The 27366-nt window shown below is 48.9% G+C and overlaps 1 protein-coding gene across 3 annotated transcripts in view; it reads right to left on the bottom strand.

Annotated features, from left to right (window-relative positions):
• The window catches only part of PPP1R16B (protein phosphatase 1 regulatory subunit 16B), a 58616-nt gene extending 41545 nt beyond the window's left edge, over nucleotides 1–17071 (bottom strand). Inside the window, exon 1 of one of the 3 annotated variants that reach the window (XM_064391296.1) lies at nucleotides 17013–17071. The gene's annotated coding sequence lies outside the window, so the exon portion shown is untranslated. Of the gene's footprint in view, nucleotides 1–136; nucleotides 252–16544; nucleotides 16564–17012 lie in introns of those variants that run through there. The other 2 variants (XM_064391298.1, XM_064391297.1) reach the window with 2 other exon arrangements.
• Nucleotides 17072–27366: the final 10295 nt, after the last annotated feature.

Below are 27366 nucleotides of genomic sequence, written 5' to 3'. Positions count from 1 at the left end.
AAAAGCAGGAGAGATCAGGTGTCGTCAAGCACATGAGTTCAGCCTGCTGGAAAACACCACAGGCAACATCTACCACCTCAAAAGGCAGCTGAGTTAACTGTGCTTTAATTGCTTTGATTGCTTTAATTGTTCTTACCAGCCTTGGTGATTTCCCCCTTCCCTCACTCTAAACATCCCAGCAAAACCCTCTTGATTAAGCAGAAGTTCCACTGTGCAGCTCGTTCATGTTTACTGCTCACATTTACCCTCTCCTACAATCAGAATAAAGTCTTAATGAGCAAAGATCTTCCACATGTTGGATACCATTTGTCAGACAACTTGGGAGCAGTTTGAGTACTGAGATCCCATCCTTCCCTGGGCTGGTCCTCCCCACCACCTCTGTTCCAGGTGTCCCCACCCCACAGTCCTGCTCCAATGCACACCAGCAGCCACCTCCCTGAGGCATTTCAGCCTGAGCAGCCAGGCACAGCTCAGAGGGCACCAAGCTGCAGTGCCCAGGGCAGTCACAGACACCAGACAGGGCCATTTAACCCAGACATAACCCAGAGGCTGGACTGGACGTATCTGGGGCTATCTGTCTGGTGGCCCGAGGCCAGGCAGGTTTGACCAGAGGAACTCTACCCACCAGGAGCATCATCTGTGCTGCTCTGCCTCATCCATCCAGCCCAGCTGAGGACAGATGGACAGAGCTGGCTCTGAGGTATTAACAACACTTGAACCACCTCAGCTCTTAAAAACATGGGGGTTGCATTCATTTCCCTCTTCCTTCAGGTTTTCTCCTCACCACACACTGAATCACTGGTTTTGCTGTTCAGGGTCCACAAGCAATGAGAGCAGTCAGTTCACAGCTCCTGACCCTTGGTGTGACCACAACAAAAACCTCTGAGCAGGGCTACCCTGCACAGGAGGAGGAGACAGACCAGATTTCAAGAGATGTCCAACAGGTGCATTTGAAATAAAGCCAAAAACACAAGCAAACTAAATTTATCCTTTCCAATCAGACCTGTGCAAAAGCACATTGAATGCAAAACCCAGGTAAGCAGCAAATAACCAGGTATGAGATGAGAGCTCGTGTGGTTCAGCCAGCTCGGAGAGGACAAAAAAAAAAAGAAAGTGTTGATGGGAAAGGGTGACTGAGGAACTGAAATATTCACAAGCATCTGAGAAAGCCTCAATAAGACAGATGAAGTTCAATTCCGCTGCTGCAAAAGAGAGGAATCAACAGCCTTGTCAGCACTGGATGCAGAGAATCTATGGGGAAAATAGCAGAGGAGACACAGCTGGACCCAGCTGAGAGCTGTGGTGAGGATACCAAACCTTACCCAGCCAGGTGGGGCAGGAAAAGCCACAGCTCATCCCTGCCAGAGGGTGAAGCAGCCCATGGAGGAGACTCTGAGGGGCTGCAGCACATCCATCACATCCCAAGGAATCCTGGCTGAGGCATCCACCCCTACTAAACACTGCTCCAGACCTTCCACAGGGCTTTGACCTTACCTATAAATATCTGGGCAGACAGAGCAAGACACGCCATTTCCTCCAAGAGATAATTGGTTTGGGAACTGAAAACAAACAAACTCAGCCAGAGCACACAGACAGGGCCAGGCAGCTGCTTTATCCAGCAAATGGCCAAGGACAGCTTCAGCAGCACCTGCAAACCTTATTTTGAAGGCTTCAGGATAGACCTCAACAGAAAAAAAAAAAAAACCTGCTTAATCCCACAAGAATTTAAGAATGCAAAAAATTGCTGTAGTTCCACGCAGGAACAAACCCAAATCCTTGCAAAGTTTTTCATAAGGGAGCTACTGACTCAAAATCCAAACTCAATTCATTTGCTTGAGATGGAAAATACCAACTTGTGGCTTTAGCACGGCACTGGAAAGCAAGAAAAGGGTGTCATGGCTCCTCCACAGCACTCACAACTCTCCCTGACCCCTGCCCACAGCCCCCACGGGCTGGGATTCAGCACAATCCCCAGAAACCCCACGGAAAATGCATGAATGCACTTCCCAAGAAGCTTTTCTTTTGGGACAGACGCATTTCCCCACGCAGGCGCTGGGCTGGAAAGCTCTTCAGCACCTCTGGTGAACTCAGCTCCTGCCCCTGGCAAGCATTCCTGGGAAGTATCTTTGTTGGCAATCTCAGCCTCTGCTGCAGCAGCACAGCCTGCAGATCTGAAGCCCCAGTTACAATACCTCGAAGGAGGGGAGATAAGGGCAGGAAATGCCTCTCGGAATACAGCACAGGCACTCCCACCTCGCTCCTTTTCCAGGCCACTTCTGCCATTGTTTGCTTAGAGATGAACAAATATTTTCCAAAACATACCTGGAGTACATATGAGGACCTAATTCTGCAGGATTATTAAAGCAGGAAACTTTATTTCAGCATTTCACAAGATCAGCTGGAAGTTTTCGTGTGGGTTTAGGACTGCACCTTGGAAAGTGCAATTTATAAATAAGTAAAGGACAAGTGTAGCTGGGCTTGCCCATGTTTCAGCTTTCCTGCATGCACCTTGTCCTCCAGCAGCTCCTCTGCTCTCACAACAGAAGAAGTGGGGGATTCAGGTGGTCTGCAAAGGGGAGTGGAATGCAGAGGGGAGATCCACGGACATCAAGACATGTCTGGAAGTACCAAAGGCCAGCATGTCTTCAATCCAACCAGAAAACAAAGCTCCTCTAAAGGAGCTAAAAAGGTCACCCTGAGAGCTCTTCCTGAAGACCTCAGCTTCTCCCAGACATAATTCCCTCACTCTCACAGACCCCAGAGCACCAGAAAAGACTCTGGCCCCACAGCTCTGGCTGCCTGTTTTCCAGTGACCTGGTTCCTTCCCTGTACCTAAAGAATTGGCACATGGACTTGTGGCACAAACAGGTCAGGCTAACTATAGCACAGGTTCAGGCCCCAGCACTTGTTTACCTGCAAAGTGACACAGAAGTGCCTGTGTGGGTGTCTGTGGCTTGCAAGGCATCACACTTTGGTTTCTGTTTTATTTAAAGAAGCAGAGGGGGCAGGAAGAAAGCACCATTCCTCGTGTGGGACCGAGCTGAGCAGTTTCCATGAGCTCAGCAGAACTGGTGCCACCACGCTGAGCACATCCTGCCTCACACACACAGCCCCTGGCCCTGCAGGGACAATGGGGACTATTTTGGGGGCCAAAAGGAAGGCAAGGCACTGGTGCCATCCCCCTCCTCCTGGAACTGCAGCAGGGAAAGGCTCACTCTGACCAGAGATTGGCTCCTGAGAAAGGCAGACAAGTGCTGGCCAACACCATCCTGGGGTTTTAGGTAAATTTGCATTTCCTGTGTGTTTTGTATCACCTGACTCAGCCCAAAAGGACTCTCAAGGCAAGGTTACTCACTGTTCATACAAGAAGAGACAGAAGTTCACTGAAGTGGGAGTTGACTGAGTCAGGGGTTGCAGCTTGTGCCACCAAACCTGTCTGAAGGCGTTTCACAAACACACACACACTCCTTCCCATTTCACACCTTGAGGTTGGCACCTGCATCCCTCAAAGGTCAAAACCAAAGGTACTCATTTCCTCCACCAGCACACACTCAGAGCTGCCCCCCTGACCTTCCTACTCAGCATTCAACCACAGACAGCTTTCCCTAACACTGCTGAGGCTGGAGCTGGGTCTGTAAAAGCAGCCATGCTGCTGAGTGAGGCTGGAGAGGCTCCTCATCTCCCCTCCTGATGATGAAGCTGGAGCTGAGACCTGCAAATCCTCTGTCACATCTTCCCAAGGCAGCAGTTAGAGCACAGCATGACACTGATGCAGAACACAAACACTCACAGAAGTCCTTCACTTAAGTGTCATCAACTGATTTCAGTTTTATTGCACTTTTAAAAAAACAAAAAAGAACACCCACAAACCATGGAAGAGCAACCCTTGAATGGTACACTTTGAAGTGAAAGACTGGGGATTTTTTAAAGCTTTCAAGCAAAGGGAAAGCAGAAAGACCCAGAGCAGCCATTTCTGAAGCTAAGGAGATTGTTTCCAGCCACGGGATTGCTCGTGGTGAGACACCCACAGGACTGGGCCGGATGGTCAGGTGAGGTGTCTGCAGCACAAAGTCAAGTCAGTGGCATGAGCAGACAGAAATAGCCCTCTCCTCCCCACACCAAGCTAATCTCTCCACTGGAATTGGAAACCAAGCACCAAAGCCTACAGCAGGGATCTGAGTGCATAAGCAGCCAGCAGAAGAGGTGGTGCCTGATTTATTTATTTTATTAGCATCAACACCTGCACCATGGCAAGGTGAGCAGTTGCCAAATTCACCTTTTCTGCTCACTGCAAGGCCAAGGCCAACCTGTGTGCTCCTGTCCCTTGAAATGCAAGGTGACCAGCCCACTGCAGCCCTGCTGCTGAACCCCTCCTCTGGCACCAAGGAGAACTCACAGCCTTTTCCTTTGGGCATCACCTTCAGCACTGTCCCTGCTCAGGGACACAGGCCAGCCAAAGATGTGTGTCCTGCATGGCTGCTCCTGCTGCTGGCCAGGATCTTCCCAGGGTCTGGAGGAAGCAGCAGAGCAGCTCTTCACCCCTTGGTCCCCAGTGAGGCAGGAGAGCCCAAAAGCCAAACACAGCCAGAAAGCCACTGAGAGGAGGAGACAGCCCAAGGGTCAGGCAGGAACAGCAGGGAAAGGCAGGCACAGGAGCTCAGCCACCCCCAGGGAGGACAAGAGGGCTCAGGGATGTGTCCTGTCCCTCCTTCCCACAGCCCAGCCTGGCTGGGAAGGGCAACAGTGTCCCCCCCAACCCTTCCCAGGGGAACACTCTCCAGGACATTTCCTGAGCCATGTCCCACAGAGCACGGACCTACAGCAGCTCTGCCCAGGCAATCCCCACCCCACCCCACACATGTGAGCTGCTCTCAGCTGCTGCACCTCCAGAAGATGGGAAACAAACCCCTCTCCTGCCCTGCTGATGGGAACAGGAGCTCTGTGCTGGACAGGAGCTCCTGGGGTTTGTGTGGTTTATTTGTTTAATTCATAGAGATCAAGAGGGTCTTTCATGCTTAGACCACCACAGCCTAAAACTGTTTTTTACGAAACTGCCTCTGTCACTTCCTGCCTTTTGGGAAAGCATTTCATTGGAGCACCATCAATAAGGACACTGCACTGAGCCCCACTGTCACAGCCTCACACACCTACAGCTGGGATCTGGCCAGAGGGGGGGACACCAACAGTGACCACAGGGCAAAGGGGAAGGGGACTTCAAATCACAAGAGCTATTCCTCCACTGAATCACAGCCCCAAACCACTCATTTTCACCTGCAAGGCCACAGGACACAGTCCCATTTCCTACAGAGCCATATTTCCAGCCTCCTGAAGGCTTTCCTTTTTTCCTGAAGCCTAAATGTTTATTTCTCCATATCACCCTGCCAGGCAGGTTGTACCATGTCCCTTGTATGGGTCCCCGTGCATGGTGTGACACAGGTGGGCACTGACACTGCCTCCTCTGGCCATCAGGGCTGGTGGCAAGGCTGAAACCTGCCCACAGCCCAAGGCAGCACAGCAAACAACAGCTGGACACACACCTCAGCCAGCACCCACAGTAATCTGCACCAAACCCTTCTGCAGAGCTCAAGAGCATCCACAGGTGAGCAGATGAACACAGATCAAAGTCACTGCAAGAGCCACATCACCACCTCAGCATTGTTATTTCTAGACCTGTTCTTCTGCCATAAGGTGTTGGTGGAACCCACAAGCCCCTCAGTGCTACTGTGAGAGCTCTGGCTGTTGCTTTTGATGGCAAATTCATCTGATTCTCTCTGTGTTGTGCTGTGAGCCCCACAGCACCCACAGGTTAACCACACGGAGGAGTGAAAATTATGAAAACTGTTGCTGCCTGATTTAATTTCACTGGTATCTTAGAAGTAAACAGCTCCTTTCCTCACTCAGGGCTTCAGCTACACTTTAAGCAGCAGATGCTCAGCACTACCAGAAGAATGGTTCCTCCTGAGAGAATGACAGGGAAAGTGACAGGAAACATCACTTAAAAAAAAAAAATATATATGTATTTCAGCCAGGACCCCTTAAGGAACACAACTCCTACATCTACCCTGGAGTGCTGGTGGGGAAGAGCAGATACAGAAATATTCTGGGTGAGAGATCTCATCAGAAATTAGGAGAGATTCTTGGCTTTCCCACAGGTTTCTTGTATGCAAAGTAAGTAACTTAATCTGTGCCCCAATTACCTTCTTAAAGTGAAGATACTGTTTTACCATCTGCAGCAAAGGAACTTTCACTGCTGCCTGCTGCAAATGTGGTGAAGGTGCATCATTGTAAATATTTTTCTAGCTTGATGGAAAGCTCAAAATTTCAAGCTAAATTCTGCTCCAGAGAATTAAAAAGATTTTGGCTTGGCTGCTTTATCTTTAATTCCAGATAATCTCTCTGTCTTCAATGAGCTCCTTCCCAGCAAAGGGAATAAAATACAAGCAAAAAGGAAAAAAAGTGAAGCAGAAAGTAAAAAAAAAAAATCTCTTTGGAATCAACACTGGTAACAGAAAATTTTCAGTGCCTCTTTCTTTTCTCCTCCCAACTGTTCCACTCCTAACAATACTGGCAGTTGTTTGAGGAAAGCCCCTCAGTATTTTCACTATATATTTCCTGTAAACACCCAACACAGCACAATATACATTCTTTTTCCTAGCAATATTTCAGCTTAGGCTTCCTTAAAAAATAATAATTTTAAAACCCCTCCTGTGCCAAGCAGTCCTGCCCCAGACCAGGGCAGTGAGGAGCAGCCCAGACCTGGGGCTGGTGCCCAGAACAGAGGGCTGAGAGCTCTGTCTGGGGGCTCAGCAGGGCAGGGCTTTGAGCACAGCTCACCCACAGGATTTAGGAACAAACCAGAGCATTAAAGCTAAACCAGCTCAGATCTCACTTCTCTCCACGTGGCTCCTGAGCAGAGCAGCTCCTGGAGCCCCATTCCAATTAAAGGGCAAATATTATCTATATGTTAGGAGAAGTTGTATAGATTTAAAGGTACGCTTCACCATCTCCCTTGTGTTATCAGGGGGTGGCCTGGGACATTTAGGAGGGTTGGCTTGTTGTTATGGCAACAGCTGACCTCCAATCAAGGTGTAGATGTCCACCACTGGGCAGTGAAGGAGTCAATGGACAAATTTGGGAGGGGCTAAAGGGTTAAAGGCAGAACATCCATTTTTTGGATGAGCACATGGTGGGAAAAATCCTTTGCTCCCGGGGCTGTATGATTTTCTCTATTCAGTCTTCTGTTGTATTTTTGACAAGGTTTTAATAAACATTCTAAATGTTTTGGAAGTGTGTACCATTTCTCACACACCTTTCTGCATTAAGCTGCCCTTGCCTGGGGGTATTTCAAAACTAGAAGTTCCACGTGGATGGTTCTCCCACTCACTAACAGTTGGGGGTTTCTTCTCCCCTCTCTATTCCCCATCATCTTCCTCACCAGCCAAGCTCCACTCTGTGGCTCTTCCTCCACATCCAAGGGCAGAATGGGCTGTTCCAGCCCCAGTTTGAGATGTAGCTCTAATCCAGGCACTGGGAACAATTGGAGATGTAAAAACTGCTCAGCCCCCTTGTACTCCCCAAGGGGGACACCTGGGGTTCTCTCTGCTTTCAGGTTGCTCAGTGAATCAGTAAAAACAGACACCCTGGGCTCTTGGCTATGAAATTCCACGAGGAGAAGGGAAGGGGGCATTTCTGCCAGCTTGAAGTTGAAAATCTTAACATCGATTTCAAGTTGAGTTAAAAATCAGAAAGTTCAGGGCTCAGTTTCAACTCCAGCAGAGCAAGGCATTTTAACCCAGTGCCACAGAGAAACCCCTCAACAGCACTCACTAATTGTCCTGATTGCTTTTCTCCCTGCGCTGAGGGCTGAGCACACGGAACCAGGAGCAGAGCTCTCCCCTCTGACCGTGCCCCAGACAGCACAGACGGCTCCAGGGAAGATGATGCTCGAAGACAAGGAAATTTTATTCCTTCAAGAATGCAGCACACACCACTCCCCTCTCCCCTTTGCTCCCCTTAGCAGAAAAGTGTCTGCTAACAAAATTTATCTGCAGCATCAGAGGAGCAGCAGGATCCCTGCCCTTAGGCAAAGAAAGAAGGATCAGAATGGGATTTCTGTGCAAACATGAAGCCAATCCCAACTTCCCTCGTAGGAGAGCAGCCCCATCCTCTGAGCCAGGCAGTTAAATATTGAAGGAAAGGCATGCAGCAGCTCCGATTATGTGGAACAAAAATTAATTGAGGGCATAAGTCTCCGATTGGGCTCTCAATTTCTTTTTTCCACAGCACATTATATGGGAGTGGGGATTGCAATGCAGACACCTGCAGGGAAAGCAGCCCGACCCATCTGTGACAGTGATATTACCTCTTTTTATTTGTTTTTCTGGTTAGAGCTTCCATTTTTTATCAACCCTGCCACAGACAGATGTGTGGAGGCTTCCAAAACTGCATCCCTCTTCCTGACATTTTCAGCTACACATTGAGAGATCTGTAATTTGGAAAACAACAATTTTCCCTCAAAACAGGCTTGAAAATAAGACATGGGGAAAATCTAAAAAACAAAACAAAAAAGCAAACCCCAAGCTAATTTCCAACAGAATCTCAAAAACACCACTGGAAAAGCCCACACCCTTCCCTCAAGATATAAATTACAACCCTATTCACACTCGCACCCCACTCTTTTTAACAGAAATCCTTCCATTGTTTAAAGCCATTTACACATATTTTGGCCCACGGAAAAAAAAAATAATCCTAGGAACAGCCCTATTCTGGCACAGTAACAAGCTAGATAAGTGCCTGGATTTTCCACTTGCAGCTCCTGGGCACCTCAGGCCGTGCCAGTGGGATGTGCCAGCAGCAGGGCTCTTGCAGGGTCCCTGTGGACAGGGATGTGCCTTTCCCTGGGAATTCCCACTCCAGGCATCCCACCTGCCCCCATGCAGATGTGCACCCCAGGGCTGTGCCTTCTTACAGGGAGTTACCATCCAGTGGGACTGCATTCCTCAGTTTTTATTGATTTTTCTGGGGTTTTTGCCACCAGAAGTAATTCCTGCCTTGCTGATCCCTTTCCAAGGCAAAGGTGTGATTCTGTCACCTTTATGGCACCACGGTGACAAAGCCAGTGAGTGGCAGAATCTAAAAGCATTTGCTACACACCTGACAGGAGGAATATTGATTTTGTGGGAGATTTATGAGAGGATTCTCTTCCCAACCCATCTGATCCATCCATTTTAAACAGCGGTTGCATTTAATTACCACTAACAAAATGCTTTCAACTCTAAAGCTTATGGACATTATTGAGCACATCTATAACAATTCCAATAATCCTCAAAAGGTCTTAAAGTAACATACAAAGGCGCCCTCTGACCCATCCTGCATCCATCAGGGAGCCCTTACAGCTGCTCAGGGTAGTGTTACCCTCCTGCCTCTGCTCAGCAGGGACCAGCAGGGCGCCCACAGGCTCTGCTGGGAGAGTGAAGGGGTGAGACTTTGGGGAAAATTAATTACCCATGTGACAGTGTGGGATGCTTTGTTCCAGACAGCTCAAACATCTGGATTTGTTGTCTAGGGTTTAGCCCTCATACCTTAGTGAACTCCACGATGACTTCTTGACCTGCTAAACCACGCACGTGTCACCAAAAAATTCATCCTCCAGTTCCCCCAGATTCTGCAGGTCAAGGTTAGCCCCCAGCATGCAAGAAGGGGGCCCTGAGGCTGCTGATCCAACACTCACAGACCGGTTCAGGCCTCCTGCAGCACCCTATAGCTGCTATAGGGTACCAGGGCCAGCCCCACCATCAGCAGCACGCCTGGACCAGGGCAACCAGGCTATTTTCCCTGGAAGCCTGCAGGAATATTACAAGAGCATCTTCTAGAAAGTGGAACCACAACACTCGAAGAGGACAAAGGCTCCTTAAGATGCAGATGAGCAGAAAGCTGCACGGGAAAAGCAGCACCGCCTCTCACTTCCACCTCTGCCCGCCCCGCTCCAGAGGAACTCGCCTTATCTCACATGCAAGCCATGAGACTGAAACGAAATGTTTTGCTAGCAGAATGCTAACAAATGTTAGCACAGCTCTCTGTGGTGCCAACATCGCCAGTTTCAGTCTGAAATCAGACTCTGGGAGCAGCTTGCCATTGCCTTGCTTGCGAGGCAGATTTTCTGTTTCTGAAGAACCTTATTTTTAGGCGCAGCCATCAACCCGCACGTCACCATACGTGCCCTACTTTCTGTGCTTTCTGCATCTCCTCTTGGCCACAGGCAGGGTGGTTGTTGGCTTGACTTGCTGCTCTGACAATACAATTGCTCTGACATCTAGTTTAATCAAATATTTACCACTTACCAGTTTGAAAATAGGATTTCTGATACTTTAGATTAACTTGACTCGCGAGCATGGAAGCAGAATTGCTGGTACAGCTCTCCTCCTCACCAGTCCAGTTCTTGCTTTGCTTCTGCCATTTCTGGGATTACCAGCACGAGGCCTCTGCTGCCACATGCCAAGGAAAACCTTGGAAAATCTCAGCCACTGATAAGCCCAATGTTCAGCCACTCTTCTCTGCTGTCCCAATGTGCAAACAGTCAGACCTGTCCAGGAGAGATTCTTCCCTAAGATATCAAGATTTAGGGCCTCAGCTGGGAAGAATGGTTGCTCTTAGGGACTTTCTGGAGGGTTTCCTGGGCAGAGGTGCCAACCCTGCCATTTGGTAGGTACCTCACTTGAACATTTGTTCTGAGAAGAAATGTTCTTTGGATGGCAGAAAAACCAGTGCAGAAGTCAAATTCAGGTAACAAGGGCACTTTAAATCCTGAAAACTGATCTGATCCAGCAGATGGTGGGGATGACCCTTCTGCATCCCACTGAGAGCCCTGCTCCCACCCACTGCTTTGGGGGCTTAAGCAGAGCCCACACAGTACAAAACCCATTTAACTTCACATAGCAGATGAATTCTTGCTCGAAACCTCACTAGTAAAAAGCCAAGTCCTATACAAATCCCTAAATCTCAGCTTAGCCCCACCAAGGAGAGAAAAGGAAGGTATTACTGGACACCTCACAGCCAGCACAGGGCCCCCTCCTGCCTTCCTTCATCTTTCTCCTTGGAGGGGTATTTGACCTTTGAGCTGCTGTGCCAGTCATCAAGCAGAATCTGTGCCCATGAAATGCTGCCAAACTCCAAAATCACCACGTGGAGCACTTAGAGCAATGCCTCAGACTTGGGGTTTTCCCATATGGATCATTAAGAATGCCATAACATCATATGGAGCAGCTGGGATAAAATTAAGGCAACTGCTCCTGACGAATGAAGCTGTGCATCTCCATCCCTCCCTCCTAGGCTGTCCTCTCCCCTCTCTTCCAGAAATACCCAACCTGCAACTCCTGCCCCTCCCAGCTCAAGGGCAGAGCAGCAAGACACAGCAGACCCTCACCTACAAGAGCAAGCTCACAAGGAAGGTCTCCTGGCAACTCAGGGCGAGAGAAAAGCAGGGGGGAGTTGCTGCCAGCTTGTTTGTGTGCACTTAGGGTGGCATTCCCAACCCTGTAATTGTTGCATAATGAATTTAGCAATGGAGTTCAAGAGCTATGAATCATTCAGGCCAAGAAAGCATGAGTCAGCCCCCGAAGAATCAGGAGATGTTAAAATTACATACATTTCACTTGAGCTTGACAAATCCAGAGGAGCAATGTCCAGCACAACTCAAACCATCATGCCAACATCCTCACTGCTCCTCCTGATGGATACAAGACCAGAGCAAAGCCTTTGGCCACTGCAAATAATTTACCCCTGGCCAGCCCAGGTTATCAGCCTCAGCTCTGAAAAACCACCTGATGCTGCTCTTAGCTGCTGCTCACACTGACTCACCGAGAAAGGTGGCAAGCCTGAGAAAAGCTCTTTGCACAATCCTGACAGGGACTGAGCACTCGGGCTGCTCATTTCACTGAGTGTGACCTGCTCAGGAGCTGGATGGGGACAGGGGAGGACAGCAGAGGCGGCTGTGGGAGCTGGCAGTCAGGGTGTTGGAGCAAAGCACAGAGCTGGGGTGGGAAAGGAACACAGTCTCTGCAGGGCATTGAGAATGAAACAGGGCGGATTAACGACAGAGAAGGATGCCTGAATTTAGGAGTGTGTGGATGCAGGGAGACCTCCGGAAAAAGAAGGTGTTTTCCTGGCTCTGGTGGGGATCCTGCTTAAGCCATGCCCTGTATTTTGCATTTACAGGGCCTGCATATATGGAAGGAAAGTTCTCTTGAAGTGACATAGGGCGCAAATTCAAAGCAGAACAACTATTCTGGGTTAACTCCCCAGGTGGCTTCTTATTCTAGAGTGGCAGTGCCTTTTTCTAGTTTAATTCACTGTAAAAATAGATTAGGCCAATGGTTCTCATCTGCAAGGCCATGGTAGCTGGCCTGTTGCTTTTAGAGCATCCTTAATTGGAGCCTGGCTATGGGGACACGGGGGGCTCTGGGATGCAGATGTGGTACTCTCAATTTGGGAACATCATATTAACTTAAACCAGGAGAAAAACAACCACCTGCAGGAGTGCCTGCACAGCCACAGGGCTGTCCCTCAGCAGGTGCAGGGACACACAAGGCAGAGGACAGAGCCTGCAGTGCTCTCTGCCCACCACAAGCAAACAGCACTAGAGCAGCCCCACAGGCTGCCCTTTACAAGCACCCCAAGGCCTCCTTGGGAAGCCATTTTTGTTTGAGTTTCCTTTGAATGTACCATTTATCAAGCTTCCATTTAGCCCCGTTAATCACAGCCTATCAAGCTCTTTCAAATGCAAACACGGAAATGTACCCAGCAACTGCACTTCTCCCGTTTATCCTTCCCCTGCTGGAATTATGGAGGGCTACAAAGCAGGAATGCCAACCCACCTGTCTCATGCTTTTCAAGCACTTCCCATGGGATGAAATCAGCTGACTATTCTGGAAAAAAACAGACCGATCTCTTTCCCTGCCAGCTAAACATTCAAGGAGAGCAAACAATGTGTTGTGCAGGAGAAAGAGCATCCCTGTGAAAGTCAAGGGGAGAGGCAGATGGGCGGCTCCAGCAGCTCAGCACCTGCATCAGCACATGGATGCTGTCTCTGGAAGCAGGGACAGCCAAGCCAGCTTTGTCAAAGGCTGTGTATTTGTGTATTTCCTAGCTGGGCCTCTAGAGCCAGCGATCTCACAGCTCACTTAATCCCCGTCAAACGATACACCATTTTTTTTGCTTTGTTTGGGTATTAAGGCTTAGCCTTCCTCAAGCTATTCATTCTTGTTCCTCAGTGCCTACGTGGCTGTTAACCCCAGTGCTGACATGCTTCTGAGAGCTGCAAGGAGAAGCTCTGTCAGGAAGAGCCACATCACTCTGCAGGTGTCGTTTGTCCCAGACAGCAGTGCCAGGCCTGACTCAGTCCCGTGCCAGCAGCTCACTGACAAAACCTTGCCCACTGCCGTGAGACCAGGGCTGTTGCATTCACTCCTCTCACCTCCCCAAGTCTGACAGCTTTTCTGCTCCTTGCTCAGGCCAAGCCCAGCACTGCCCAGCAAAGTGGGAACTGTGCTGAATTCAGGGGCGAGGTGCAGGCGATCCCCACCCAGCCATACCTGCCCCTGGTGCTCCACGCTGAGCCTGCAGCTGAGCAGGACCTGACCTAGGCGTGGGCTTTGCCCTAATCAGAGCTGGACTCAGCTTGCTGCTGGTACCACCCTGCACCTCCACCCAGCCAGCAAAGCAGCCGGGCTCCGCTGTCCTTTCAGGAGCATCACCTTCAGAGAAAACCTGTAAAAATATAGTATCTCTCTATAGATAAAGGAAAAAACATGTTTGACAGTAAAAAGTGACAGTCCACAACTGTGCATGCCCTAAACAAGGCTCTGGCAAGCAGCAGAGCTGGTGTGGGGCAGCAGCAGAGCAGGGCTGTGGAGGCGAATGTGCAAGGGAGCGCTCAAGAAGACGACAAGGAGAGACAAGCAGATTAATAGAAGACGACAGATTTCTAGTAAGATTGTGATAAGCCTCTTGAAACTTCCCTAAAGGATGAGCCAGCTGGCAAGACCATCCTAGGAGGTGGTGTAAGTCGACTAACAGCCTTGCAAAAGCCACCAGCTGACCCCTTTCACACATCCCAGCTCACGCCTGCAGCTGCTTAAGCAAGGAAAGCTGAACAGGCCACACCTGGATGCCTCTACCCTGGCAGTCACTCACAATTCCAGCTCTCCTTGCAGAGAAGCCACTGGCCCTGAACAGTTTAGAGCAAGCAGTGAGGTCGGGCTGACCGCAGCACCGGCACAGCTCACTGCCCTGCTCTCCTCTCCCCAGCTGGCCACCAGCACGTTTCACTGCCCACGAGGGGTTAACCCCCACCCGTGTGCCCAGCACCGGGCCAGGAAGCTGCCAGGCATCTTTGGGAAGTGGCACATGGCTCCTGGAAAGGGCTTTGCCAGAGCAGGGATGGGAATGGCAGGGTGATGAGCATTATGCTTTGCTTTTCTTCCTAAATTCAGCTCTGCTGGGATCCCCCCAGAGCCAAGTCCTCCAAAAACATCACACCCCAGTGAGCAGGCTTGCCCTCCGAGGAGGAAGAGGAGAGGGCTATCCACAAGCCTGAAGAGTTAAGATTTTTATCCTTCAAAGGACAATACCCTCAAAATCTGCTGGAGGTGGAGTGGACACCACACCCAGGTATGGCCAAAAGGAGCTCACTGTGTCCCCTTGACAGTGCCACAACAATACCCTGTCACCATTCAAAACTAGAGCTTTCACCTGGAGCATCTTCCTCAGGATAATGAACAGTAGCAGCCAGTTTATTTGGTATCAGGCAAGTTTTTCTTCTTAGGCCAATTAGCTGCTGATATAATTTGCCCACCGAGGTCACTGAATCATCATTTAGCAGTTTCAAAGGAGATGAGATGAACTGCAGGCCAATTTCCCCCCTCCAGCTCAATGAGTGATTCAAAATGCAGTTAATGATAGTGGCTCATAAGTATCTGGCAGAGGATTTGAGAGAGCAATTTATTGCCCAAGAAGAGGTTGATCTCTTTCAGCCAAAGCAGCTCAGCTGGTGAAGATGTAGGACCTGATTTTGCCACCTTATTTGACAGTTGTTAAATACTTAAGAGCTGCTAAACTCAAGTCAGGCACAAGTAAAAGGAAAAGGGAGAAGAACTAAATTTAAGGTAAGGAAGGTCACAGTTAAAACTCACTTTGTCACCAGTGAGCAAGAGACCTTTTAAGGATGGGGAAAGGAACCAAGTAATAACCAACAAGACTTTCAGCACAAATCCTGCATTTTTGTGAGTTTATATAAGATAAAAATGAGACACCCCCTCATCCACAAAAGCTTCATTATTTGTCAACCTCAGGCTCCGTAACCAGTAAACACTGGTTGATGTTTTTCTTCTTGCTGGATGAAATGTGCCTAGAGGCAACAGGCATTTTATAAATTATTAAACCAAGGAAAAATAAGGTTCCAACAAAGTGACTGCAGAAGCAATGCAGAAGCACCGAGGAGCTGGTACAATTGGTACCAGCACATTTACACAGAGGCATTTTTCCTGCAACAACTGACTCAACAACAAGACATTGTTAGAAATGCACATCCTGGACACGTGGTCTTGATGGCAAAAAGAAGATGTGATATCTCAGCATTTCATCACATCCATCACGCATATCTGAAGTTCAACACTTTAAACCTTATTTTTCTTCTGAAATAGTCACTTATGTTTTCCAGTCAGAGGGAAAATTAGCTTTTTTATTTTTTCCAACTCCAACCTCATGAGAGATCTCAGGACATAAAGCAAAAGCCATGAAAATACTGTAATAAGAGTATTTTAATATCATCTGCCGTTTTTTATCCAACCCTTAGCATTGAGAAGGAAGAAAAACACATGAATGAAAAAAGTATTCTTCACTATCAGGGTTTTTAATACATTACATCTTTCACAACAAACACAATCCAGACTAAGTTCTGTTCCAGCCAGCAAAAACCCTTCTGCTTTCTGCCATAAGAGCACTTGGCCCTTCCATCTGTGAAAAACCACTTACCAGTAATGGCAGGGCTCAGGACAGCAGGTCAGGGGAGCCTGGGTCAAGGTGACAGCGAGGGCAGCCCCGGCAGCCGCTGCTCCCGAGGTTCCCGGAGGGTTTGTTAGGGAACAGGAGGGCTCACAAGTGGGTTTGCGTTTGGTTTTGGGTTTTTTCCCAGGTTTGTGAACCCTCTCCTTTCTCTGACAATTTGTGAAAAGCCACTTTTCCAGCTACTACTCTACTGCAGCTTGAAGCATCTTCCTCCTCCTCCTCCTCGAGCGGTTTTCACCGTGCAGAACAGATCTTTTCACGATAAGCAAGTAGAGAGATAAACCAGAATTTGGTGGCTTGTCTGTCCACCAAAAGCATCTCTACCACCACTGCCACCTCAAGCCCTGGAGCTGGAGAAGGGGCAGAAGTTCAGCCTGAAGTTCCCCGGGTCTGCCAGAGCCTGAAGGAGACTGTCCCCAAAAACCGGCACTTGCAACCCCGATGCCAATTTCAGCAATTACTGTTGCTTGTATTTATGCTACCTCGAGTAAATTTCTTCCACACCCCTTTCGTGCCAGAAGGGAGAGGAATTCCACACGCACCGAGCAAAACCCAGCCGCGAACAGCGCGGAACCTCCCCACGCACAGCGCCCGGTGACCGCGGCACAAACAGCGCCTCGACAAAAGCTCCGCGGAGCCAGAGCTGCCCCGGGAGGCGGAACCGCGTCCTCATCCATGTGCCACGGAAGGCGGCCGGGCTGAGCCGTGCCGGGCTGAGCCGTGCCGGGCTGAGCCGTGCCGGGCTGAGCCGTGCCGGGCTGCCCGAGGAAGGCAGAGTCTGCCCAGCCCGCTCCGAGCTGGAGTTACCCAAACTCCGCCGTGACTGCGGCGGGGACCGCACCCGCCCGCGGCACCCCCGCAGCATCCCCCGGGCCGGACCGAGCCGAGCCGGGCCGGGCCAGCCCCAACCCCGCTGCTCGCCCCCCGCACGGCCCCGGCCCCGCACTCACCGCGGAGCTCCGCGCAGCGGGCCCGGCTCCCGCAGCGCAGCAGGCGGAGGGAAGCGCAGGGAGGCAGCGGCGCCGCGCAGACCCGCTCCCCGCCCGCCTCCGGCCCCGGTTGCGGCCGCAGCTCCGCCCCGAGGCGGGGCCGGGGCCGGAGGCGGGCGGGGAGCGGCGCCCGCCCCGCAGGTGAAGCGCGGAGCATCCCCGGGGATGCTGCGGGAGCGGCCGCTGCGGGGCCGGGCAGCGAGGGCTCGCCCGCATGGGGCGGTTTCTGTCGCCGGGAGGAGTAATTAGGATAAATAAATAGATTTTTTTTTAAAATCTCATTGAATTTCGGTGGAAGGTCGCGCCCCTGCCTGCCTGCCCAGCTGCCTATGGATAAGATTTACCCCGACTTTTGGTTTAGCACAAGGTGAGGGATGCTGCTGTCCCCACTGAGGCTGGAAGGTGGATATGTGGTTTAGAAACTGTTTTGCCAGGGTTTTTGGCATAAGTATCTGAGCCCGGCAGCAGGTTCCTGTTTGCCACAGAGTGATTTGGTGTAAGGGATGGAGTCCCAGGAAATTTCCCAAAATCGCCCCAATGCAGTGTAACATCGCTTTAAAAACAGTGACTGATACCAAAACTAAATGCCATTCCTGAAGTGTGCCTTATGCCAATTTTATAGGCAGATAAGGGCCATTGCCAGGAGTCAAACCAGTCACTGGAACTGGGAGAGAAGCCAAGAAGCCTCCTGGGCAAGGGAGTGGCAATGGGGAGCCCACACTCACCCACTGGGAACAGAGCGGAGCAGATTCCTCATGCAGCTGTCAGATATTGTGTCTGGGATCAGTTGCATTTTCCAGGGTGAAATGGGTTTCAGAAGGTTTTGAGAATTAATCACCATGGACTCTATTTCTCCTTGGGAAAGAGCCTCCTCCCAGGCTGAACAGATCCACAGGGAGCAGGTCTGACACTGAGCTGTGAGGTTTCATCGAAACCCTTCTAGCCCAAGAGAGGCCTTTAGGTTCAAAATGTGAGTCAGTCCCTGAAACAGGACAAGGTGTAGGTAAGTGTTCACAGGTAATAAACCTGAATCTTTGCAATCGTACAGGAGTGTGAGACACCATCCACAGGGTGAAGGTCTAGCTAAGGTGGGAGCTTTCTCTGACATGTGACTGAGAGCTCTGTCCAGAATCCACTTATTACTACTGCAACGTGGCAGAACCCAGTTTAGGAGTCAGCAAGCGACCCACAGAGCCATGGCTTAACTGTAAAACTTGTCTTAGTGCTGCCTCTGTGTGTGCAAAAATCTGAAAACAAAGCTGATAAGAAGAAAGTGCATCTGTGTTCTCCTCCTCGCTGGATCCACAGAGATATAGGTGCAGGATGGATGGAATGGGAAAAGCTTTAGCCACGTTAGAGGTTAATTACAGCTCTGGGACTAGACTTAGATCAGCAGCCAGGACCTTGGCAGCCCTGGGCTGTGCAGGGTGGAGGCGGCTTTCCAAAGCCCGAGTCTGGCAGCAGGAGCCTTAGCCCAGGGCACTGGAGACCTCAGCAACTTTGCATCAGTCTCTGAAGTCCATAATTCAGTTGTCTGTTTATTGAAATTGTGTTGTAAGCACAGCTGCTTTCTGAGGCACGTATGGAAATGAAGGGGGAGTCTCATAAATGCCCTGGCTCTGCGCCAGACCAGTGAGTCAGCGTAAAGAGCTGAAACGCAGCTTAACAGCTACAAGATTAAAAAACCCTAAAATATCCTCAAAATTGTTCTCCCAATACACCCCCCCCCCTTTTCTGTTCAGTTTTGGGTATCAGCATTGTTATTGGGAAGATAAGGACAGCTACAGCCCAGCAGGATCTTGCAGTGCCCAGGGCCTGGGACTGGAGAAGGTGGAGACCTTCAGGGCTGAGCTCATCTGAGAGCCCGCAGGCATCTGCATCATCCTCCTTTCTGCTGGCAAATCAAAGCCTTTGCTTCAGTTGCCAATGCAAAGATTTGGAGCTAGAAAAGAAATACAATGTTTGTTTACTAATATAGTCAAAATTCACAGCATCAAGTTTTCTTTTTTTTTTTTCCCAGTACAAATAAAATTTTGCAGAGATCTAAGAAAAAAAAAGACATTTCAAAGGTGAACTTGCGCAAAAAGCACCACTATAACTTCCAGCAGTTCCAAAGACCCAGTTCCTAGATTCCTCTTCCTCATCCAGCTTTCAATCCAATTTTACAGGTAGCTTTGGTCACTCAAACTCCTTTCTTCAGGAAGCTCACTATTTGCTGGAAAGATTTCTCCCAGGCCTAAGAAGGGGATTTTTCTCTTGTGCTTCTATAGTATATGAGTTGCTCAGTGGCCAGAGGAGCCTCCTGGATTAAACAACCAGGTGGAAAGCTGCAGTGGCTGAAGGACACTGAGCAGCTCCTGATGCACAGAAGGAGCTGCTGTGGGCCGTGCTGGGAGTTTAAAGTGCAGAAGTGAGGTGACAGCAGAACGCCTGCCCTGCTCTGCAGGCATGCAGGGCACGTGTGGCTGGTCTCTGCTCCAGCGTGCAGGGCTGCTGTCAGCCTGTCAAACACACAGCTGGGCACAGCTGGGCTGCAGCCCCACACAGGGCTGAGGGTGCTGCTGTGTTTTCCTCTCCCCTCTTCAATTTGTGCTTCCGATCTCTGCAGTTTTAATGCTCTGGCAAAGTTCTCCTTTTGTGGTGTTTCAAGGTCTCCTGGTGTGACTCCAGCTCAGAGCTGCTGTCTGACAGTGAGCGAGCAGACCATGTCCTCACTTCAACCTGCTGCGAAGGAGCAAGAGCCTCTGCAGAGCAGAGCAACGTGTCCTCCCCTGCCTGCACATCCAAACACCTCCGGGAGTGCCCATGGGCACTCTGGCAGTGCAGTGACGGCTGGGGAGGAGGAACAAGTCATGAGACAACAAATGAAGGCAGAAGTTGGCCAGGGCTGTGGGCGCGGGCTGCGCCGAGCACTGCGGCTCACCCAGTGCAGGGGTGAAGCCAAGGGAGGCACAGAAAGCACTGGGAGGGTGCTGGGAAGGAAGGTGGGTAAAACAGAGATGGGGAACAAAAGGAAACGGGCAAACTTGCAGGTGAGGGCAGGATTTGAATGGAGATAGTGGGAGGAAATCAGTGGTGCAGCACAAGGGGAACTGCGGGGTGGTGGGAGGGGAGAGAGATCCAGCTGTGGGGTGTGGGTTCTCTAGAAAGCAACAGCAAGGGACAAGATAAGGAACTGATGTTCAGGCCAGACAGTTGCCAGTGGTGGAACAATATCATAGAGAAAGATTCATGAGTAAGAACACTGGCATTGATTATTTTCTGTTAAACAAACAAACAAACAACAAATTCAAGGGCTTGAAAAGTGCTGATGTCATGGGAAAGCTCTCAAAGGTCTCACACATGGAATAACCAGAGTCTGACTTAAAAAGGAAAATTAGATGAAGGAAATCAGTAAAAGAAGAGAGGACACAGGAGGGCACCAATGGAAAGGTGAAAGTAACAGCAGAATTGAGGGACTAAAAGAGATAGAGGAGTAGATCTGGGATATTCATGCTGATTTTAATAGAAGGTCAGGAGAGGATATCAGAGATTAACTGAGGAATAAATCAGGATGCAAAACCAAGGTGCATTATTCTGGTACAGCTGAATTAAAAACTGCTGTAGCAAGAAAAGTCAAAAATAACTGATATTTCATGTTCCAGCTTCAGATCAGTAAAAAACTCTGCAAACATTGGTGGGAGGGGCTGTGACCTTGAGGACATCACTCCACCTGCACCAGGAAAGTCCACATCAAACTGGGCAGTGAACTGGAACAAGGAATTCCCAACGCACCAACAAGCTCTCCAAGTGTATCCTCACCACTGCAGGAAAATTAAGACATGGGATGGTGCCAGTGGCAGTTTTTACCTTGTAAATAGACCAAAAGAAGAAAAAGGATTAATTGATCAATCCGCAGTATTTGTACAACACACCCTTATCACAGGCTGCCACTCGCTCCTCCTCTTCTGCAGGCACAAAGGCAGAACATTGAGCACCAGCCCCAGCACTCACCCAAGGCAGTGAAAGCTGCACTGTAACACCCAGGACTTTCCCAGCATGGTCACCTGCACACATAAGAGCCAGGAGCAGGTCTGGAGAGGAAAACCTCTGTAAACCCACAAAGAGCCAGGACCAGGCTGACCTATGAAGGATTTCAAGCCTTGGCAGGAGGGAAATATTACAGGCTGGTGGGCAAAGATCCACTTTGCAAGGTCACAAGTCAAAATCCCTGTGGTTAGGAGCTGCCTGCTTGCCCAGGGTGAAGCAGTGTCCCAGTTATTATCAGCCTGCTCCTCCTCATCCTCGGGCTGAAGGAATGGGCACTGCCTGCCCCACCTTGCCAGGGGTGCCAGAGCAGTCCCCTATTGTCAGGTGAGCACATCTGTGGGGTCACCAGAGTGCCTGGCATAAAATCCTCTGGGGTTTGCTTTGAGGGATTTGCTCTGGAGGTGGTTTCCTCCCCCCACTGTGCACAGGAGCTGCAGTGACAAGCAGGAATTGCACTGCAGCACAGCACAGCCCTGCAGCAGCCCTGGATTAATCTCACAGCTAACCCCAGCCTCTTCTCCAGTGCCTCCAATCCCTGCTGGGGCCTCCCTCCTGCTGCAGCAGAGCAGATGTTTGGTGAGTGCCATCTCCAGAAGTTTCTGGGAAGACCACACAGGCAGCTCCAGGCATTTCTCTCTGTCCATAGCTTGGGAGATGAAAACCTTTTACACAGCTATAACTTGTTTCCTTCCTCTCACCCTCCCACGACACTTTAATACCTGTTACTTACCTTCTTCACTGCATTTTGGGGAGATTAATCACAAATATCATCTCAAGGTGCAAACTTTGCACCTGGCTGGAAACTTTGAAGGTCAGCAGTAAGCTGGTTTATGTTTATTACAGACCAGAACAGGAAAGAACAACTCTGCTGGTGCTGCACAGGCTCACTGCACTGACACGTTGGCAATAGACTCATATCAGGGACTTTAAAGGTCACAGCTACTCATGAGGAGGGGAATCTCAAAATACAGTCCCCAAAAAGAGTGAATCAGAACACGACCCTCTGGCTACCTAAAGCCAGGCCATTCTGGACAGCTCTGATGTCAGTGATGAAGGCTTTTAGGAAGAAAATGTCACACCAGGCAGAGCAGGGTGCTTCTAAAATATCTCAGCAAAGGGCTACTGAAAGATGCTTTCGCATTTAGATGAGACAATGTTATTTTATTTGCAACTATCTTTCCTGATAGCATCCTTGGATTTCTCAGTTCCTGGCCTTGAGGAAATCTCCCAGCCCATAATTCACTTGTGGAACAGGGTGGGCCTTCACCTGTAGTTCACAAAGCTGATGGAAACTTGGAAAATAATTGCCATGTTCCTGTTCTCCAGCCTGGGAACTATGCCCAGAGAAAGCAGAGACTTACACAGAGCAGAGCTGTGCTACCAGGTTTGTACCCCTGCAAAATGGGGACTGCGCCAACCTCAAACACCTGCAGCACCACTCATTTCTCTAAATTCTGGTTTCTTTAATCTGTTTAAAAAGTCTGAGAATAAAGCCCTTGACCACAGGAACACAACCGTGTTAAGTGTAATGGCAAATACAAAGAGCAACACCGGTTTTGAAAGCAAATGTCACTTTTGCAGAGGGCTGTGGTTTAGAGGGAAAGTCAGGGCACTACCAGAGGAAAACCATGACATTTTCTACACAACTCTCACACACTGGTCCCATTAAAGGCCCTTCCACCTTCTATTAGGCAGCCATTGATTGGAATTAATTAAAATATCTCCTGTGCACTGGACTTGAAACTCATCAGTGCTTTGTCATTATCTGTGAGCTTTCTTCCTAGTTAAAGCAAATATTGTTCAATAATCTGGTTTGCAGTAAGTGTACAGAACATTTAGCCACAAAATACCCTGTGGCATTCAGGTATTTGACAAGCTGGAGGGTTTAAGGGTGTGCCTGGCATTTCTGTTTAGATATACAACTGTGCAATGTATTTTTTAATCCAAGCTCACATAGAAACTTGGCCTCAGAACCCTCTGGAACAGAAAAACAGCAAACACGTTTCTGGAATTGTAACCTCAAGCCCTCAGCTTATTCTGGCACTTAACCCTTGAGATGAACCAGCCATGCTGTCCTTGCAGCCTGCTCAGTCACCTGGTTCTGCTGCTGAGGAGCTTCATCTTCCAGTTTCCAGGTGGGTTTATTCTCAGGAATGTGGGAAAATTAGGGTACTGAGAATATTTCTCTGTCTGCTGTGGGGTGCCCTGACCCCCAGGGGAGCACTGACTTTGACCCTCATCCATGGAGAAAGTTTCCTAGGCTAGAATCCACAAAAGTGTGAAACAGATTATAGAGAGCAGTGTGGGTGTATCATTTGGTGAGAAATTTAGGGCTTGGGATTCTTAATGTGTTGTGGATGGAAGCAAGATGGAGGCACGGGGTGTCATCCTGGGTTTCTTCTTCATGCTCCTTCTTCTTCATGGGTTAGGGTGGCTTTTTGTAATTGGACAGAAAAATCTGCATTGTGGGTTCTTTGGGATCAGTTATTGGGTTAAAAGGGAAAATAATCTAGGTGTCAGTTCTTAATTGGATAGTTTAGTCTTAAAAGACCTTGTAACAAGAGGTTGTTGGCCATTTTGTGCCTTACTAATGAAAGGCTGCTGAACTCATTGTTGTGAGACTGTTTTACTGATAAGAAATAATAAACACTATATTCCAACATGAACTACCATCTCAAGTGCCTTCAGTCCAAACCCAGGGAAACCAACACAGGAACTTCTCTCCAGCCATTCCCATGGCTCTGGTGCCTTTGCCCAGGTCCTGCTCCTCTCCAGGAGTGAGCACACCCTCTGTGCCCTGGAGCAGCACCCACAGCGAGCCTGTGAGAGGCTGGCAGTGCCACCCCTGACTCTGAGCAAGCCCCCAGCAGGCAGCTGGGCCAGCTTCAGAGGGCCCTGAACTCAGCAGGGCTTGGCCATCTGGGAAGGGAAGGAGCACAGAGAATGCTGGAGCTGCTGCTGGCAGCCCGGGCAGGCTGCCCCAGGGAAATGATCCTGACAGGCCATGCATCTTTAATGGTGCTCCCTGCACAGACACATTTGATAGCTGAAGGCATAAAAGCCTCAGCAGGAGTGTCAGGAGCCTTTGTCCATCTTTCAGGGCCAGATCCAGTTTCTACAGCTGATGAAAGTCCCCCTGTTAGTTTTAGCAGGGCCTGAGGAAGGAAAGCTGCAGCTTGGGCTTAGAGCTGTGAGAGTCAGGGGCTGGTTTATAGGGATTTAAACACAGATATTCCATGCTTGGGACTTTCTCCTCTGTAGGAAGGATGGCTTCACTGGTCAGCTGCCCTGACAGTGATGATGCTGTGCAAACACAAGACTGCAGCAGCACTCAAACAACCTGGGTTATGCTCTCAGAGTTCCCCTGTCAGTCATGCCCACTCTTTCTAAAAGGGAGCATAATGCCTTTGCTCTTTAAATCCACAAATTCACATTTAAATAATTAGCAATTAAGAACAGTGAGAATGAGAACAAAGCAACACCAAAAGGCACATCAGGAAACAGAAGAAACTCAGCCCTTTATCAAAGTTCCCTGACATTCAAAATACAGACTCAAGGTTAAGGTATCCAGCCTCAATTGAATATTCAGTATCACACAATGCACACAGCACTAAAAGCAACATCAGGATTCTTTTTTTCCTCCTGAGGCCACTGAGACCTGGTTTAATGTTGTATCAAGACACCCTAACAGAGCAGAACACACAGAGCAAACCCCATTCCCTGGTTATGGGAACACACAGGTCATTCCTGCCCCAAACTTGGGTTTTATTTTGCAAATCTCCAAATTTCCCCACTTTTATCAAGCTTTTAGCAAAGCAAATGAATGGTTTTTTTCCTCTCCCAGTGCATTCAGCAGTTCATTTGGGCATGGCTCTGCATCTATTGCATCTATTGCAGGTCAAGATGTTCCTAATTGCTTTCACATGTATTCCAATGAACCAGCCCTGGTCATGTTACACACCAAATGAAAGACAATTTTTTCATTGAAATCCTAACGAGTAGGAAAAAAAAATCAATGTAACAACTGCAACAGGAAAAGTGATGACGACAACATACACTGTCCTACAGTATGTAAGATAAGGGGGAAAAATTGATTCTAATCAATATTAATTGGAAGTTTCCTGCTCTGATACTTGGAGTGCTTGTTGAAAGTCTGGCTCTCAGTTGTACCACCTAGTCTGATCATGGGCATTACTGTCCCACAGAGTCTGGCTGATATTTTTTTTGACACAGAGATGAACTTCTAGGAAAAGATAAATACTAAGAAAAAAAAGGAACAAAGAGCAAGATGATGGTTGTTTCACAGATGAGCTCTCCTCACATACTTCTCCATTTTATGAGACATAAAACTGTTAATGTCTACTGCCCATTAGAAGATTTGGTGGCTGACCAGACAGAGTGCAGAGGGCTTTCTTTCAAGTTCTTATCTATGCCCAACATCCCCTCTTCAGCTGCTGCTGCTTGTTTAACAATAACCACATTTAACCATGCAGTTTTCCAGCTCTAAAGGTGACTGCATGGATAAAAACTCACAGCACTGGGGGTGAAGTTATCCAAAAGGAGCCTTGGCCACTTACATTACATAAACACACTTATTTCAGTCTGAAAGCATTCCAGGTGTTGGACAAGCACAGAGCTACCACACTGCTCAAGCTCCCAGGAAAACACAAGTGCAGAAACGAAGATGGCATTGAAAAATGTAAGAGGACCCTGCATGAAGTTATTCCAAAGCACACAAGACACTGCTAGAAGTTGATAACTGCTTAGCATTAATTAATTTTCTTTAATTCCACCCACAGGTGAAGGAATAAAGCCCTGATGTTTGAAATGAGCACTTTTGAAGGTTCAGCAGAATTAATGCTGTAATGACTCAGTGCTGGTTACCAGCAGAACTTAAACTGGGGGCACTAAACAGACCCCAAAGGGACAGGGCCAGCTCACAGCAGTACCTGGCTGTCCCAGTGCTCTGCAAGCCTAACCCCACTCATTTCCCAAAGGTTTTGAGAAGGATTACTCTGGAGAAGAAGGAAAGAAGGGAGGGTTTGTGATGGTTAATCTGAGTATTTCTTAAGGAGATACAGTATTGTTATACTCATAAGAGAAATCCAGCTCTGCAGATAGGAGTGTGGGGAGAATTAGGGATGGCTGTTTCCATGGCTGGCTTACAACAGGCTGGAGATGGACAAGCTGCTCCTTGCTTTGAGGAGATCCTTTGGCTCCCATGCTAAGTCATTCCCCAGGGGCAGTGCTTGAAGTGAGAGACTTCTGGTGTGCCTTGTGCCAGCAGACAGCAGCCAGGTCTGTCAGCTGGGATGGAGCCCTCTCCAGACAGCCACCTCAGGTGTGGGTTTAAAGCACCCCTCCCTTCCTCAGAAACCCCTGCTCAGCACTTTGGGACACTAAATAACACATGACACAGAATGCTGTGGCTAAGCTTCTTTGGTAAGGTCTTAAATTTTCTTGGTAATAATATTTTAGAGGCATAGAGGGGGATGAGGCATCAGTGAAGTCACCAGAAACACAGATTTATATCTATTAAATCTGTTAAAGCTGCAGTGAGTATTCACAGTAAAATTATTTTCTTGACTGTGCCTTAAATCACATTCTTAACAAATAATTTTAATACCTGGACTACAGCAGCCTGGTGTTAAAATATCACTGCCTTCTATCAAAGAGATATTCCTATCCCTGACCATGAAACAGTGGGGGGGAAATATAATCTGAAATATAGTAAGAAAAAGAAAGGTTTCCAAAAACAATGAATGCTGGTTTAAGTCTGTTCTCGAATATCAACAGAAGCTTTGTTTTGTTATCAGACTGGGCACTTAAAAATCACCTTATAATGCCTGAAATACAAATTCTGCTGAGCAAGGGACAAAATCTTGCCTTTTCCCCTGGTGGTGGGTTCAAACCTCACTCAGGTTTGTATACCTAAATAAAATACATACACCCAAGGAGAGTAACTGAAGTTCCAGGCCTGACTTATTTTAAAAAAAGTCAGTTTGCAGCTCTCATGGACCCTGAGGCTCACTTTGGAGGCCAGGCCTTTGGAGGCACACCTGGCCTGGCAGCTCCATCCCCCAGTCCATGGGAAAGCCCTGGGAGCTGCCTGGCAGAGCCTGGCTGCAGGTGGGAGGTGTTGCAGTGCTCCCCTGGGAGCACAGGGACTGCAGGCTGGAGGTGCCCCACTCCCAATCCACACGTGTGGGAGGAATAGAGAAAAATCCTCTCCTGCTTCCTTTTACTGATTCATGCAGGCAGCTCCTTGCATTTCTTAAGACAAAAT

This window comes from Passer domesticus, chromosome 16 (genome assembly GCF_036417665.1).
Source record: "Passer domesticus isolate bPasDom1 chromosome 16, bPasDom1.hap1, whole genome shotgun sequence".
Taxonomy (NCBI): Eukaryota; Metazoa; Chordata; class Aves; order Passeriformes; family Passeridae; genus Passer; species Passer domesticus.
Note: the sequence above shows the minus strand (reverse complement) of the source record. Positions and strands in the feature narration are given on the sequence as shown.